Raw genomic sequence first — 10,657 nt, forward strand, 5'->3', positions numbered from 1 at the left:
CTATTTTATCTTCCATGTTACTTCTCCGTTCTTCTGCCTCTGTTATTCTGCTATTGATTCCTTCTAGAGAATTTTTAATTTCATTTATTGTGTTGTTCACCATTGTTTGTTTGCTCTTTAGTTCTTCTAAGTCCATGTTAAACGATTTTTGTATTTTCTCCATTCTATTTCTAAGATTTTGGATCATCTTTACTATCATTACTCTGAGTTCTTTATCAGGTAGACTGCCTATTTCCTCTTCATTTGTTAGGTCTGGCAGGTTTTTACCTTGCTCCTTCATCTGCTGTGTGTTTCTCTGTCCTCTCATTTTGCTTAACTTACTGTGTTTGGGGTCTCATTTTCACAGGTTGCAGGCTCGTAGTTCTCATTGTTTTTGATGTCTGCCCCCAGTGGCTAAGGTTGGTTCAGTGTGTTGTGTAGGCTTCCTGGTGGAGGGGACTAGTGCCTGTGTTCTGGTGCATGAGGCTGTATCTTGTCTTTCTGGTGGGCAGGTCCACATCTGGTGGTGTGTTTTGACATGTCTGTGGCCTGGTTGTGATTTTAGGCAGCCTCTCTGCTAATGGGTGGGGTTGTGTTCCTGTCTTACTAGTTGTTTTGCGTAGCGTGTCCAGCACTGTAGCTTGCTGGTTGTTGAATGGAGCTGGGTCTTGGCGTTGAGATGGAGATCTCTGGGAGAGCTTTCACTGTTTGATATTACGTGGAGCTGGGAGGTCTCTGGTGGACCAATGTCGTGAACTCGGCTCTCCCACCTCAGAGGCATAGGCCTGATGCCTAGCTGGAGTACTAAGACCCTGACATCCCCACGGCTCAGAATACAAGGAAGAAAGAAAGAAAAAAATAAAATAGTTATTAAAATAAAAAATAATTATTGAAAATTTAAAAAAATTAAAGTAATAAAAAAAGAAGAAAGAAAGAAAGAAGGGAGCAAACACACCAAAAAATAAATCCACCAATGATAACAAGCGCTAAAATCTATATTAAAACAAACAAACAAACAAAAATAGGACAGACAGAAACCTAGGGCAAATGGTAAAAGCAAAGCTATACATACAAATCACACACAGAAGCATACACATACACACTCATAAAAAGAGAAAAAAGGAAAAAATATGTATATATCGTTGCTCCCAAAGTCCACCGCCTCAATTTGGGATGATTCGTTGTCTATTCAGGTATTCCACAGATGCAGGGTACATCAAGTTGATTGTGGAGCTTTAATCCGCTGCTCCTGAGGCTGCTGGGAGAGATTTCCCTTTCTCTTCTTTGTTTGCACATGTCCTGGGGTTCAGCTTTGGATGTGGGCCCACCTGTGCGTGTAGGTCGCCTGAGGGCGTCTGGTCTTTGCTTAGACAGGACGGGGTTAAAGGAGAAGCTGATTCAGGGGCTCCGGCTCACTCAGGCCGGCGGGAGGGAGGGGTGCGGATGCGGGGCGAGCCTGCGGCGGCAGAGGCCAACATAACGTTGCACCAGCCTGAGGTGCGCCATGCGTTCTCTCGGGGAAGTTGTCCCTGTATCACGGGACCCTGGCAGTGGCGGGCTGCACAGGCTCCCGAGAGGGGAGATGTGGATAGTGACCTGTGCTTGGACACAGGCTTCTTGGTGGTGGCAGCAGCAGCCATGGCGTCTCATGCCCATCTCTGGTGTCCGCGCTGATAGCTGCGGCTCACGCCCATCTTTGGAGCTCGTTTAGGTGGCGCTCTTAATCCCCTCTCCTCACGCACCGTGAAACAAAGAGGGTAGAAAAAGTCTCTTGCCTCTTAGGCAATTCCAGATCTTTTCCCGGACTCCCTCCCAGCTACCTGTGGCGCACTGACCCTCTGCAGGCTGTGTTCACGCCGCCAACCCCAGTCCTCTCCCTGCGATCCAAACTCCGAAGCCCGAGCCTCCGCTCCCAGCCCCCACCTGTCCCGGCGGGTGAGCAGACAAGCTTCTTGGACTGGTGAGTGCTGGTCGGCACCGATCCTCTGTGCGGGAATCTCCCCGCTTTGCCCTCCGCACCCCTGTGGCTGCTTTCTCCTCCGTGGCTCCGAAGCTCCCCCCTCCGCCCCCTGCAGTCTCTGCCCGCAAAGGGGCTTCTAGTGTGTGGAAACCTTTCCTCCTTCACAGCTCCCTCCCACTGGTGCAGGTCCCGTCCCTATTCTTTTGTCTCTGTTTATTCTTTTTTCTTTTGCCCTATCCAGGTACGTGGGGATTTTCTTGCCTTTTGGGAGGTCTGAGCTCTTCTGCCAGCGTTCAGTAGGTGTTCTGTAGGAGTTGTTCCATGTGTAGATGTATTTCTGATGTATTTGTGGGAAGGAAGGTGATCTCCTCGTCTTACTCTTCCACCATCTTGAAGTTCCTCTCATGACTACTTTTGATGACTACTAAACTTTTAAGCTCATAATGAAATACTGATAGCTGATGAAGGGTAGGCAAGAGAGTAAGAGGGGATTTCTTGTAACAATACTTTAAGCTGAAGGAATGAAGCACTAAAGTAGAATTTCATCCACCTGTCAGGCAGGCAGAGGAGCTATTCTGGGGGACACATGTTTTCAACGAATGTCTGACAGGTCATATGCGTCCTCACCATCACTTAATCATATCAGGGTGCCCTGCAGAAATGACACACTGTAGAAACACTGTAGAAATGACACAAATCCATCTGACCTCTTCATTGAATCATCTTTGCTAGAACAACTATCCATATCAACATTAACATTAAGAGAGGAGTAAACGCAGTTTAAAATTTGTTAGTTATGAATTTTAAGTCTGCATAAAAATAAAAATAAGGCAATGGCCTAGGATACAAAGAGTTGGCTCACAGAAGGTCTTGGGGTTTCAATTTAATCACAGTAAGACATCTGTCTCTGTTGTTGCTGAATCTGCCCCTTATCCCTTTTAGTGCTTTCTTTGGAAACCCAGTATGCTTCTTAAGAAAAGAGCAGAAAACCACATCTGTCAAAATTAGAAACTGGTAACTACCAGGAAACAAAATAATCACAGGGTCACTGGAGACTTTGTAAAGGTTTAAGCTCTCCCTCACGTAAATTGCCTCCTGTTCACTCTCGTTCCATCCTGATAATGTCAGCCAGTTTCTATTCCTTTGGCAGGGAGCCAAAGGGAACACTTGGATGAGGGCTATATCATATTGTAATATTGAGGGCTATGTCCTCAATATTCATCTTGGGATATGCAGCTATTTTTCTTACAAAGAGAAAACACAAGGTAAGTGGAGGTCTTATTTATATTGGATCAAGAACATCTGACAACAACAATAACGAACTCCAAGCCTCCACAGATTTCCCACTGTGTCCGCATGATGCCAAGTAGGCAAAATATCCTGAGTGGGAAATTGTAGAGTCATAGAATGTTGATATGGAAAGATCTTTGGAGATCATTTAGATTACCTACATCCTTCTCTTTTTTGTATATGAGGAAACTAAGACTGGAGAGATTAAGCACACAATTCATTTGCTTTTTTTTTTTTTAACATTTTTATTGAAGTATAATTTCTTTACATTGTTGTGTTAGTTGCTGCTGTATAACAAAGTGAATCAGCTATACGTATACATATAACCCCTTATCCCCTCCCTCTTGCGTCTCCCTGCCACCCTCCCTATCTCACCCCTCCAGGTGGTCACAAAGCAGCGAGCTGATCTCCCTGTGCTGTGGCTGCTTCCCACTAGCTATCCTTTGGTGCATTGGAAATGCAATATAACATGGCCATGTCAAGAGCAGCCACTAGGAGGCATTTGCTATCCCTCCAAAAAACCTTGCTCTCACTCATAAATGGTGTTTTCTCTTCCGTTTCCCAGAATTACCAGAGCCCCGATAGAGCATCTTTCCAACCCACTGCCCTCTTTCATTCCCCTCCCACTTCATTCCTGAGTTACAGAATCAACAGTGATGGGAGCGGGGACTCCACGTTAGTGGAAAGTGGGTGACAGGAATGCAATCTTCATTATAGTGTAATAATACAATATAACCACGCGATGGCAGCACAGACTACACAATATTGTTTAAGCCTTCTCTTATGAAATGAAAACCACAAACTAAATGATTAGCACTTATGATACTGCAAAATTAAATGAAAAGATTAATAATATAATGCCAAGATTCAGGCAAAAAGAAACTCCCTTTTATTCAGGAAAACGCAATTATTTACCTTGCGTGAAGATTGAACACTGAGCATATTTTAAAGCATCTTTTACAGATATAAGAATAACATTTTGTTTTATCTCTGGGAACACTAGGCTATAGAGGTGAACACTGGAAAAAGAAACTTTCCAGAAAAAGACAAATATCATATGATATCACTTATATGTGGAATCTAAAAAGGTGATACAAATGAACTTATTTACAAAACAGAAACAGACTCACAGACATAGAAAACAGACCAAAGGGAAAGGAGGGGGGCACGTAAATTAGGAGTTTGGGATTAGCAGGTACAAACTACTATATATAAAGTAGATAAACAACAAAGTCCTACCATATAGTAAAGGAAACTATCTTCAATATTTTGTAATAAACTATAATGAAAAAGAATATGAAAAAAAAGCCTATATAGAGGCTGAATCACTTTGCTGTACACCAGAAACTAACACAACATTGTAAATCAACTATACTTCAATAAAAATGAGACTTTCCATCAAAATAAAGTGCGTGTCATGAGTAATGTATTGAAAGGACATAGGATAAGGAACTAGGAGACTTAGCTCTGGGATGGGATGTGGCACTTAACTGTATGATATTTAGAAAGCTTCTTAACCTCTCTGGGCTTCCATTTCCTCTTCTGTATTCATTAGGCAGATGGATTTAGATGATTTTTGAAATCCCTGAGGAGGCAATCAAATATAGTGGTTAAGAATGTGATCTTTGGCAACAGACTTCCTAGGTGCAAATCCTAATTCTTGCACTCACTAGATGTGTGAACATTGGCAATGACTGGATATTTTTCTCTGAGTCAGCTACTTCATATGTCAATTCGGGATGACATCACTAGGACCTATCTCTTAGGATCATAGTCAGAATTGATGGGATAATACCATGTGTTTAACACAATGCCTAGTACATTGAAAATACAAAGTTAACATAATTGTTAACTGCCAATCTTATTCATCTTTATTAATGTAGTCTTTGCATTTCCAACATCATGACTTTGATCAAAACTACCAGCATTCTCCTACTCTTCCACTCTTGAAATTTTGAAGTCATCTTTGACCCCCTACCTTTTCAAGGCTTGAATGTTTTTGGTTTATTTGTTTTTTTGCTTCAGAACTTCTTTTTTTTTTTTTTCTTTTTAGTTCCCTTATCTTCCCAATGCCACTAGACTGTTTTGCCTCTAACATAAATAAATACCTCAATCAGCCTCCTTGCTGCAGGCTTTCTATTTTTACTCTCTTCCGTAAGCTTTTGCCAGATTTCTATTAGTGATACTTCTTTTTTCTAACTTCTTTTCTCTGGTTAAAATGTTTTCATATTGCCTATAGGAGAAAGCCTATTCTGTTACATTGGCCTATGTTACTACACCTTTGCAAATACTGTCATCACTGTAGCTTTATTGTAAATAAATCTTAAAATCCTCCAACTTCATTCTTCTTATTCAAAGTGGTTTTAGTTATTCTGGTTCTTTTGTTCTTCTGTATAAGTCTTACAGTCAGTTTTCTACATCTACAAAATTCTGCTAGGATTTTGATTGGCATTGCATTAAATATGTAGGTCAATTTGGTGAGAATAGACATCTTACGTTGAATCTTCCAATCACAGAGCATGGTATGTCTCTACTTAGGTCTTTTATGAGTTATTTCAATAGTGTTTTATAGTTTTCAGCATCTAGATCTTGTACATATTTTATTAGATTTAGTTCCTAAGTATTTATATTTTTGGAGTTATTATAAATGGCACTGGTTTTTAAAATTTTGGCTTCTAAGTATACATTGCTAGTATATAGAAATATAATTTTTTCCTCAATTAAGAAATTGTGGGAAAATACATAACATAAAATTGATCATCTTAATCATTTTTCAGTGAACAGTTAGGTATGTATTAAGTACATTCAAATTATTGTGCAACCATCAATACCATTCATCTCCAGAACTCTCTCCTCTTTTGTTTTTAAGACAATTTTTAAAGAGCAGTTAACGGTTCACAGCATTTAAGTTTCCTCCATATCTTTTCATGGCTTGATAGCTCCTTTCCTTTTAGCACTGAATAATATTCCATTGTCTGGATGTACCACAGTTTATTTATCCATTTACCTACTATAAAGGACATTTTGGTTGCTTCCCAGTTTGGGCAGTTATTAATAAAGCTGCTGTAAACATTTGTGTGCAGGTTTTTTTGTGGGCGCATAAATTTTCAACTACACTGGGTAAATACCAAGGAGTGTAATTGCTGGATCATATGGTAAGAATCTGTTTAGTTTTGTAAGAGACCACCAAACTGTCTTCAAATGTGGCTGTACCATTTCATATTCCCACCAGCAATGAATGAGAGTTTCTGTTGCTCCACATGCTTGTCAGCATTTGGTATTGTCACTGTTCCAGATTTTGGCCATTCTAGTAGATGTGTAGTGGTGTCTCATTTTAATTTGCATTTCCCTGAAAACATATGATGTGGAGCATCTTTTTATATGCTTATTTGCCAACTGTATAACTTCTTTGGTGAGGTATCTGTTAAGGTCTTTGTCCCATTTTAAAATTGGGTTGTTTGTTTTCTTTTTTGTTTGTTTTCTTATTGTTGAGTTTTAAGAGTTCTTTGCATATTTTGGAAAATAGTCTTTTATCAGATGTGTCTAGCAAATATTTTTTTCCCATATTGTAGTTTGTATTATCATTCTCTTGACATTGTTTTTTTTCAATATTCAAATTTTTATTATGTGCTTGATGAAAAATTAAAGAACGCATTGCTTAGTGTTACCCATAATTTTTTTTCACACACACTGTATTTTATTTTTACAAAAGATAAATAAACTGACACCAAGCATTGTAAATGGATGACCACAACAATAGCAACAATGATTGCAATTACCAAACACGAAACACACTCATACTATTGACATTGTCTTTTGCAGACTATCTTCAAACTGTCTTCAAACGTGACATTGTCTTTTGCAGACTGTCTTCAAACGTGGCTGTACCATTTCATATTCCCACCAGCAATGAATGAGAGTTTTTGTTGCTCTGCAAAAGAACTTTTTAATTTTAATGAAGTCTAGCTTGTTTTGTTTTGTTTTGTTTTTCATGGATTATGCCTTTGGTGTGGTATCTAAAATGGCATCGCCATAGCCAAGTTATCTAGGTTTTCTCCTTTGTTATTTCCTATGAGATTTATAGTTTTGCATTTTATATTTAGGTATGTGATCCTTTTTGAGTTAATTTTTGTGAAGGGTGGAAGGTCTGTATTCTACTCATTTTGGATGGCATGTCCTATAGATATCTGTTAAGTCCATCTGGTCTAATGTGTCATTTAAGGCTGCTGTTTCTTTATTCACCTTCTGTCTGCATGATCAATCCATTGATGTAAGTGGGGTATTAAAGTCCTCTACCATTATTGTGTTACTGTCAATTTCTCTGTTAATATTTGCTTTTTAAATTTAAGTGCTCTTATATTAAGTGCATATATGTTTATTTATGTTATATCTTCTGCTTGGATCAACCCCTTTATCATTATATAAAGCAGTTCTTTCTCTTTTATTACAGACTTTGATTTAAAGTCTATTTAGACTGATATGGGTATAGCCACCCCAGCTTTTTTTGTTTGTTTTTTTCCATTTGCATGGGTTGCCTTTTTCCATTCCTTCACTTTCAGTCTATCTGTGTCTTTAGCTCTGAAGTGACTCTTCTGTAGGCAACATATAGATGGGTCTTGATTTTTTTTTAAATCCAATTGGCTACCCTGTGTTTTTTGATTAGAGAATTTACTCCATTGACATTTAAAGTAATTATTGATAAGTATGTACTTATATCCATTTTGTTATTTGTTTTCTGCTTGCTTTTATGGTTCTTCTCTATTCTTTTCTTCTTCATCTAGTCCACTCCCTCGTGGCTTGATGATTTTCTTTAATGTTACATTTAGGTTCCTTTCTTTTTATTTTTTGTGTATCTAGTGTAGGTTTTTAATTTATGGTTACCTTGATGTTCATATATATATATATTGACCTATAACTATATCTACTTGCTTAAAATGATAGTCATTTAAGTTCAAATATATACAGGGATTCAGGGTCTTCCTACTCCACCATCTTGACTCGGTCTCTCAAGCCTGCTTTTTATTGTTATTTGTTAGCAGTTCTAAATGATACCAGTAATAGTATGCTCCTTCGTGAAAAAAATATTTTGTTAGTCTGTTTGAAACAACTGCTGCCATTACTGTTAAGTAGTACTCATATGTATATAAATTTAAATTAGCATGTGTTATTAAAGAAGCATTAATAAAGAGTACATTCTGTTTAGAAGTTTATTCAGAGAACTTCCATTTAACAGTTGCACTAGACCCATGGGAATTTAGCCCTTTGTACTCATTTTAAGAATAAGCTTATATAGAAATATACCATGTACTTGGATTGGAAGAATCAACATTGTGAAAATGACTCTACTACTCAAAGCAATCTACAGATTCAATGCAATCCCTATCAAACTACCACTGGCATTTTCCACAGAACTAGAACCAAAAATTTCACAATTTGTATGGAAACACAAAAGACCCCGAATAGCCAAAGCAATCTTGAGAAAGATAAATGGAGCTGGAGGAATCAGGCTCCCTGACTTCAGACTATACTACAAAGCTGCAGTAATCAAGACAGTTTGGTACTGGCACAAAAACAGAAAGATAGATCAATGGAACAGGATAGAAAGCCCAGAGATAAACCCACGCACATATGGTCATCTTATCTTTGATAAAGGAGGCAAGAATATATAATGGAGAAAAGACAGCCTCTTCAATAAGTGGTGCTGGGAAAACTGGACAGCTACATGTAAAAGAATGAAATTAGAACACACTCCCTAACACCATACACAAAAATAAACTCAAAGTGGATTAAAGACCTAAATGTAAGGCCAGACACTATAAAACTCTTAGGAGAAAACATAGGCAGAACACTCTATGACATAAATCACAGCAAGATCCTTTTTGACCCACCTCCTAGAGAAATGGATGTAAAAACAAAAATAAACAAATGGGACCTAATGAAACTTAAAAGCTTTTGCACAGCAAAGGAAACCATAAATAAGCAAAAGACAACCCCCAGAATGGGAGAAAATATTTGCAAATAAAGCAACTGACAAAGGATTCATCTCCAAAATTTACAAGCAACTCATGCAGCTCAATAACAAAAAAACAAACAACCCAATCCAAAAATGGGCAGAAGACCTAAATAGACATTTCTCCAAAGAAGATATACAGATTGCCAACAAACACATGAAAGAATGCTCAACATCATTAATCATTAGAGAAATGCAAATCAAAACTACAATGCGATACCATCTCACACCAGTCAGAATGGCCATCATCAAAACACCTAGAAACAATAAATGCTGGAGAGGGTGTGGAGAAAAGGGAACACTCTTACACTTTTGGTGGGAATATAAATTGATACAGCCACTATGGAGAACAGGATGGAGGTTCCTTAAAAAACTACAAATAGAACTACCATATGACCCATTAATCCCACTACTGGGCATATACCCTGAGAAAACTATAATTCAAAAAGAGTCATGTACCACAATGTTCATTGCAGCTCTATTTACAATAGCCAGGACATGGAAGCAACCTAAGTGTCCATCAACAGATGAATGGATAAAGAAGATGTGGCACATATATACAATGGAATATTACTCAGCCATAAAAAGAAACGAAATTGAGTTATTTGTAGTGAGGTGTATGGACCTAGAGTCTGTCATACAGAGTGAAGTAAGTCAGAAAGAGAAAAACAAGTGCTGTATGCTAACACATATATATGGAATCTAAGAAAAAAAAATGTCATGAAGAACCTAGGGGTAAGACAGGAATAAAGACACAGACCTACTAGAGAATGGACTTGAGTATATGGGGAGGGAGAAGGGTAAGCTGGGACAAAGTGAGAGAGTGGCATGGACATATATACACTACTAAATGTAAAATAGATAGCTAGTGGGAAGCAGCCGCATAGCACAGAGAGATCAGCTCGGTGCTTTGTGACCACCTAGAGGGGTGGGATAGGGAGGGTGGGAGGGAGGGAGACGCAAGAGGGAAGAGATATGTATAACTGACTCACTTTGTTATAAAGCAGAAACTAACACACCATTGTAAAGCAATTATACTGCAATAAAGATGTTAAAAAAAAAAGAATAAGCTTATAAAAGTTTGAAATTACTCAGATTGAAGTTTTGTCTCCAATCCCATTGGTATTACATATTCTTATATTTAAATGTTAGATTAAAAATTAATAATGAGAACACATTGACTAAAAATACAGGAAGAATTTAAGTTATTTTAATTATATCATTGTATGGGAATCACTTGAAAATTCTATCTGTGTTTAAAATTTACAAAAATGAAATAGCATGCTAATTGCAAGGTAGGATATTTTTGTTTGCAAAGTGTATGCTTTAGTTCTTCCATCAGCTATAGGAAAGATGTTGATGACTCTGGTTATAGGTCTCTTTAATATAAGTGTAAAAAAAAGATAAAAATTTGGAAG

This window comes from Lipotes vexillifer, unplaced genomic scaffold (assembly GCF_000442215.2).
Source record: "Lipotes vexillifer unplaced genomic scaffold, Lipotes_vexillifer_v1.1 scaffold448, whole genome shotgun sequence".
NCBI lineage: Eukaryota > Metazoa > Chordata > Mammalia > Artiodactyla > Lipotidae > Lipotes > Lipotes vexillifer.